General features: G+C 41.7%; 1 pseudogene; it reads left to right on the top strand.

The window, feature by feature from the left end:
• The first annotated feature begins 399 nt into the window (after positions 1-399).
• LOC115654515 lies at positions 400-7,584 on the top strand (annotated as a pseudogene).
• Positions 7,585-8,061: the final 477 nt, after the last annotated feature.

Genomic DNA, 8,061 nt, shown 5'->3' with positions numbered 1-8,061 from the left:
ATTGTAGGGTTTTTTATTTTGAAATATTGGGAAAATTCCCACATTCTCTGTCTCCCCTGTCCCCGTCCCCTTTTCTTTTCCCCTGGAAATTTTTGTAAAAAAGTCAGAAAGTGGGTTAAAAACACTGTTACTTTTAACTTTTTTGCACTGGAAGATTGTGGGAAAAGTGAGAGAAAGTAGCATTTCTCCACTTTTACTCCCCCCCTCCACCTATCCACTGAAAAAGCACTCCTTCCTTAGCCACCCTATTTTCTCTAATATTTTTATGTTTTTTTCACTAGAGAAAGAGAGGGAAAAAGTTTTGGAAATGGTTTTGTTTTGTTTTAAGTGAGAGATGGAGGAGATTTTTTTCTTGCAAAAAACAAATTAAATTAAAACTTCATTTTCTTTCAAAACTTGTCCACTGTTCTTCTGAGCTGCTATGGAGTCATCTTAGATGAAGCTCATGAAAGAACAGTTGCCACTGATGTATTACTTGGAGTTCTTAAAGATGTTTTCATATCAAGACCAGGGCTGAAGTTGCTAATAGTTCTCTCTCTTCACATGTCCAGCAAATGTCAGACTTATTATGGTAGCATCCCCCTCATAAGAGTGGAAAACAAACACTATGCAGAAGTTGTGTACACCTGCAGCATTCAGAAAGACCATTTCCTTTCTGCTTTAAGATTGCTCTTTGAGATACATCATACAAAAGAGAGGGACGATATTGTGATCTTTCCAGCATGTGAGCAAGTAAGTGATTGATGTGAACAGAGAAGCAATCAGAGATGGTTGAGTCAATCTATAATCTGTTCTCCTAGGCCTTTACATGAATTATAAACCTACTGTTACCATGAGTTAGCTGAGGCATTGAACATTCCCACACTGCATTTACCATTACAGCTCCCCTCCTTCCACATATAACACGTTCCTAGAGATAAGCTTGGCTGCACCTTCTGCTGTGTGCTATATGCAGCATAGACAAGCACAGCGAAGTATCATTCATTGTGAATAGCCATACATGCCCTTCTGCTATGTTGTGTGGAGGGTAGCAAAAAGTGGCACACTAGGGCCCAAGACCACAGCTGCACAGGAGTGGATACTGCAGAGGCCTCACTGCTGCCACTCCATATAACATCAGCTTTGTAGCGGGGATGGTTGGGGGCGGAGGTAGGAAATAGCTGCTCTCTATGGCATGTTCCCTGATCTGCTCTGATTTCTAGCTGAAGTCTTCCCAGAAATTATTTCTAGTTGCACTTCCCTTTATGGCTGAAAACTCTCCAGGTCTGGTCAGTGAACCCACCAACATAAACCCTATGGCACGACAGATGAGGTCATCTTGGCTGTCTGCATGGATGTAAATGTTCTCAGTGAGTGATTAACATCTGTGCAGCTATCATGACATCTATGAGTTTGAACTAAAAACTCTCGCTAGTTCGGGTGCAGAAAATCTGGACATGCAAGGGAGGGAGCAAGGCAAGGGACAATTAACATTGGGTGGGAGGGGAGAGGGACAGAGCAAGGCAAGAGAAATGTAACTGTTTCATGGCTGTGTGCTGCTTGCTGCTCACGTGCCTATACCTTGCTGGAAAGGTGACAGGCACAGGCAGAGCAGCCCCAAGAGAGCCCATGGACTGGAAGGAAACCCAAGACAGACAGTATTGCAGCAGGGGCAAAGGGGCTCACAAGTACATGGACTGCTACTTCCCAGGGTGGTGTGTTTAATAACCTAAGGCATAACCCAGGGCAGCCTCATGGACCAAGGGAGGCAAATGATCATAGAAAAGTGTCCATGCACTCACGTGAGTAGGCTGTGTGCATTAATGGGGTGGTCAGCTAAGATGTGCAGCAAATGCTCAGTGACGTTGTTTCTGAGGTTTTCTCCACAGCATTGCAACACTTCAAAGGGCACAAGATCACTACAAAAACAGGATGTTTTCTTCCACCTAACACAAGGGATGGCGGTAATGCTGATCCCAGGGGTGAGTGTTATCTAAACCACACAGAGGTTAGGGAAAGGGGTGGCAGAGGTGGTATCTGGCCTTCCAGCCTGGCAGTTGCAGGGGCCACAGCCAGGTCCAGGGACCATGCTCAACCAGTCATCCAGTGAGTTCACCTAAGGGGAACAGGAGTCAGCTGATTGGGGTATTAAATACTCTGGAAGGTCGAGAACCCTGGGTAGAACCACCTAGGGGTGGCACCTTCAGTGGGAGACACTGACGGTATTACACAGCTGCTGCAAGCTAATTTGCAATTACAACAGCAACTTCAGGCAGCTAGATGTGAGGGGTTTGCACAGGGTGACAGGGTAGGCCCAGCATGGGCTCAAGTTTCAGCAGCAGGACAAGGAAGGGGCACATGGCAACTCATCGGCCATCAGAGCATGTAACCGCAGGGGACAGAGTAGACACTCCCGGGGGATCTATGGGGGAGCAGGGCTCTGCAGTACGGTTATGCCGGGGTAGCTTACACAATGGCAGTTCACCAACTCAGTGCAGCTAAATATAGAATCCCCACAGGCAATTTGTGCATGTAATATCCCTATGGCACAGGAAGGGACAGACAGTAAACATGGGCAAGGCAAGCAAAACCAGCGAACTGCCCAAGAGGCCAAGGGTGCCTAGAACATGAAAAAATTGGGAGGCTGCCCTCGTAGTCTAGGTGGGCGTTATGGTACAGGCCTACACAGACAGCAGCCCAGCCTTTGTTAATTAGACGAATATAATTAGGCAGGCACCCAGTATGTTTGGAGGCATGTCATAAGCAGTTTCCATTAAGGGCAGCAACACAAACTGGAATAAGGTGGCATCACAGACTGTGATTCCAGGGCATAACACCAAGGGTGCCAAGGGTTTGGTCATACTGGAACAAGCCCAAAAAGGGCCCTGGGCACGTAATAGTATTTGCTGGGTATTTAATAATGGTGGTTGTTTAACACGCCTACCGCCGGCAATTTTATTTCAACAAGGCTATGCCCATGGACTGTTCAGTATCCTGTGCAGCTTTTCAGAAATTTAGTACAATGTTGCACTGGGGCAGTGGCGCAATCAGCGGGACTAAACCAAATAGTGCATTATTTGCACAATTTTTGTCCGCAGGGCGAGCTGGGTCATATGAGTGTTTTCACCTGTTGGACATATTTCAGGCCCTGGCTAAATAGTTGGGGAAACCTCTAGCGAAGGGCAAAACAGAAGGCCCTTTTCACAACATTAACCTACCTGGGCTTTGAGCTGAACTTTGCTTGCAATGTTGTTGCAACGGGAAGGGCTTTTTGTGCCCAGCTGGCAGTGGCACTGGCTGGCACAGCCAGACCACACAATTACATATGAGTCACTACACAGATGTAGTAAGACTTGTGGGTGTGGAAAAGTTTTCTAGGTCAATTTAAGGGGGTATCATTGTGGAGCTACAAATGATTATTAATTTGGGTCTAATATACATGTGTGCCATTGGTGTGACAATATGGCAGTGGTATACATTATCAATCACCAAACTTCCAGATTGCACAAGATTGGAAAGTTGGTAACAGCATTTGTTCTCCAACGCTTAACCTTCAACATCTGTTTTTCCTTCCAAGCACGTGCCGGGCATGGATAATGGCATAGCAGACACCTTGTCTCATTTCAAGTTTGCCGCGGGCTCTCTGGAACCTCGGAATGTCGAAATGGAGATTTTTTGGCTCCACCGTACAAGTTGTTTATTTTGTTTTCTTTTAAGGAGTCTTGTCAATACAAGGATCCAGAGAATGGGTCGCCTATGCGGTCCTCTGTTAAGAGCAGTTGCTGCAGTATCCGGTCAAGGACAATGCAACTGCTGGTGTCCCTTCACGAGCATACATAGGACAATGGGTTCTTTCTCCCTAGTAGGGCTGCCAGCCAATAGGCCATTTGCAGATGTCTGGGAACCTGGTGGGGTTGGAGGGGAGGCAGCAAAGCAAATGGCTGGCGCCTCCTTGTGGTGGATGTTCAGTGCAGGTACTTCTTAGGGAAGGCAGCCAAGGACTTAAAAGGAGGTATTGGATAAAGAAACAGAATGGGGGAGGGAGCTCGGGGACTCCCATGACCGGTACGGCAGGGAGCCAACCCCTCGCCCCCCTGTTCTCATAGCCCTCCTTAAGCCTCTTGTGAGGCTGGTAGATGGTAAGGTCCAAGCCATGGGTTGGTTGGGGGACCTGGATGGAAACAAAGGGGGGCGGGTGGAAACCCTGGAGAATTGGTGTGAATAATCATGGATTAAACAAAGGGGAAGTGGGGGGGGGTTGAAAGCCCTGGAGAATTGATTAGAATAAGCATGGTTTTGCCTGCACTGTACACTTTATCTGCCGGGTAGTCCCAGATATCTATATAAGAAAGTTGTGTCCTGCTTAAAACCCATAACAAGTCTCCTGTCCTTCTTGCGGTATATCCAGACATTATGTGCTAACTACTTATGATAAACTATCGTTCAATCTTGTATTTATCTGCAACACTCTTAGCATCTTTCCCAGACCTGAAAAAGAGCTCTGTGTAGGTCAAAAGCTTGTCTCTCTTGCCAACAAAAGTTGGTCCAATAAAAGATATTACCTTACATACCTTGTCTCTCTTACAGTACTTAGTATATCCAGCAGACCCCTCAATGAAAGCTGCCTATTAGAAACACCCAACTGGCTGGCTGTTGCCAAGGAACCAGTATTTCAGGATGGTTATTTTAAAAGTAAATAAAAATAAACTTTTTTTCCTGCTAGTCAGCACCATCCTCCTACTATCTATCACTAATTCTGCTTATAGGAGTTGATTTCTGTGGTAGCTGCAGCAAAGGGAACTGAATTCACCGCTGCATGCAATATATTGACTTTGTATAGAAAGGGGTTCTCAAACTGGGGGTTGGGACCCCTCAGGGGATCATAAGGTTATTACATGGGGAGTTGCGAGCTGTCAGCCTCCACCCTTAACCCCGCTTTGCCTCCAGCATTTGTAATGGTGTTAAATATGTTAAAAAAGTGTTTTTAATTTATAAGGGGTTCGCACTCACAGGCTTGCTATGTGAAAGGGGTCACCAGTACAAAAATTTGAGAACCATTGGCGTAGAGGATAAATATATATAAGTCACCTTACTAGTATTATTTTTCATGCTATGTACAGAAAGACATGGCTATGTAATTTTATTAATAATGATGATATTTAGCTTTACAAAATGCTCTATATTTTCAAAGTGATTTACAAACATTAATGAATCCTCCCAATGTATTTATCAGTGCCTGCATAGAAAAATATACAAAATCAGAGAAAAGCATCAAGTTTTCAGGATTGTTGTTTTGTTTTTTTTTGGAGGGCAGGGGGACGGAACCTGGAGTTTCTATGTTGATTAAAACATTTTTGATGGGCACATCTACACTCAGGCGCTTGAATACTTGTGTAATAATCCCTTCCTAATTGAAAAGAGATCACTTAATCTTCACCTTCACACTGAACACCACATCTGCAATGAATTATTACACCACAACTTACAACTTGTCGTAGCTTTTATTGGTTAATTGGAGTTTAAGGTTTGATGTATTGTTCCTTAACAATAAAGTATCTTTCAACCTAAACAAAAACATGGAATGAGTTAAGAGGAAAAGTTTAGCTTTTATGGTGTATCCAGCCAAGTTGCTAAACTAGCCTCAAAAAGTCACAACTTAGATGCCATTGGAGCATCTTCAAGGAGACATTTTGTCAACACTGTCACCCTGACTTTGCTTTGTGTTTTGAGCTTTAGGAGTATAACTTCATACATACACACATGCAACGCTTGTGTAATTTCCTGCACACTAAAGTGAAAATATACTATTGTACACCTAAATTCTCTTGCTCTTGTGAGCACTTTGACTGTAAGCAGAGATAGAGCAGGCTGAATATAGTGGTTCACAGTTTATGGCCAGACATAAAATTTGTAACTGGATTTGTATTATAAACTAGTCCAATATTTTAGCTCAAAAGAAAGTACTTTAAGAAAGTAGGAGTGAAATTAGGATTTAGATGAATACAGGTTGAAAGATGGTTGTGATGGTTGTGATGTCACGCAGTGGGACATAGAAACCAGGACATGCAGATCAGATCTCTCAGGATTTTAAGAATGTAATAATTGTCAGGGTTTTTTCTTTTTAAACACTCAGCACTAAAGACATTTTAAAACAATATCTATATACTCTCTTAAAAATATCTTGCAAGCAGACTTTTTGTGGAAGTGGAAGGAGATTGCTTGATTAGAAGAATCCCCTCTCTCTCAAAAACCTTTGCAATTCACCTTTAACTTTTGGACTTTTATGCATTTAAATTCTTAAATTTAATGTGCCATTAATATAGCTTTTTAGTATTTCATTATTTTAGTTCCCTTCACAGAGTTTGACACTCGATAGGGTGACCATATGTCCCATTTTAGCCAGGACAGTTCCTTTTTTAAGTCCTATCTCGGTTGTCCTGACTTTTTTGACAAATGCTTACTTTTGCCAAAAAAGTGGAGCACACACCTCTAGCAGGGTGCAGAGGAACATGTGGGGGGGGACGGAGACCCTGACTCCAGGCCCACGTGGAGGGGCAGGCAGGGTTTGGGCAAGCGGCAATGTCAGGCCTGTGCACAGGAGGAGGGAAGAGGGGCAGGGAACAGGCCAGCCCGACATGCAGGGAAATATGATTACCCTAACACTAGAAGAAAAAAAAACCTCAAATAAATTTAAAATTTCTCTGCATTTTTCAATATAATAGTTTTAAATAGGAAGGAAGCATTTTTATATATATTATTCATGACATTTTTAATATTTTAAATTCAAACTGGGCTATGATCATAATAGTAATTTCCAAAGTGACTCAGATAGTGAACCTGCTAATTTCATCCTTACTAATAGGTAAAGTTTAAGTGACTGTCTCATAATTTTTCAGTATTGCTATTTCAGTAGTATGTTGATATATTGTAATGGAGATTAGAGTAACTACTTTCACCCAGACATTGGTTCAGATATGATTAAATGTCAGGCTGGAGAAATGTGCTTAGAAATTACATGAAAGAAAAGTACATTAAAAAAGCACAACTGTTCCTGGACTAGAGGAAAACAAATGTCCTCAAACACTATGCTTATCAGTGTTTACAGTGCTAACATCTCTCATAATTCCATTTTCTTTTCTCCTTTAATCAGTATCATCCGCATGAAAAGTATATGTCACTTTTTATAATTAAAATCCATTTAAAAATAATCAATTGATATAAAATTAGCAAACTGTGTTTGTTCTAATACTCATGAAAAAGGTCTCTTCCAACTAGAGGACATTTTAAAAAGCCTGCCAGATTATCTGACATGAGGGATCTAATTTAAATTCTGATCTTGGAGAATTAGTCCCTGTTTCTCTAGATCCCAGCCACAAAGATATAATTCAAGCTAAATGAAGATACAGAAAAAAAACACTGCAAAAATTACAGAAGAAAAGTGCTATTAACTATGAGCTTTGGAGAGTTTTTCATTTGGATTCATACTGTAACCTTTGCAATTGATATTAGTGTAGAGAGAAGAAATGTTAGTAAAGTAAGTGAAATCAAGATGACAATAATGAAGCACATCTGGAGTGTGTGATACTAAAACTGTTAGGGGCTTGATGCAAATATGTTCTTAGAGCCTCCACATTTTTTCAACTCTTTCGTAAGAAGTTCCTTAAAAGTTAATTTATACAAAATAGGAAGATTTATTGTACTGAACATATTTTCATTATGCAGAAGTCAAATTACATAACATGTTCTCAACTTTTAACCCGTGAAAAATAAAGCTATTTTGTAAATATCTTATCTGAAAATATAGATTACCTTAATTCATTGAGCCAAATTTTCCAAAGGAAACTCAGATCAGACTAAGTTTTCATGATCAGAATTGCAATGCATTTTGGGCATTCCAAAACCTCTTGCATGCTTTTTCATCTTGGTCTGGCATTGTCTTCTTAATTTCCCCTCCCGTGTTATAATTGCCCCTTCAGCAACTATAAGAATAAAATATGCAAAACTGCCAAACTGTTTCAGGAAGCTGATTATGGGGGTGATAAGAGAGTGTAATTAGTACTGTTCTCCATTACTCCAAAGGTC

The sequence above is a fragment of the Gopherus evgoodei genome, chromosome 7 (genome assembly GCF_007399415.2).
Source record: "Gopherus evgoodei ecotype Sinaloan lineage chromosome 7, rGopEvg1_v1.p, whole genome shotgun sequence".
Lineage (NCBI taxonomy): Eukaryota > Metazoa > Chordata > Testudines > Testudinidae > Gopherus > Gopherus evgoodei.
The sequence above is the reverse complement of the archived record's forward strand: the minus strand, read 5'-3'. Positions and strand labels throughout refer to the sequence as shown.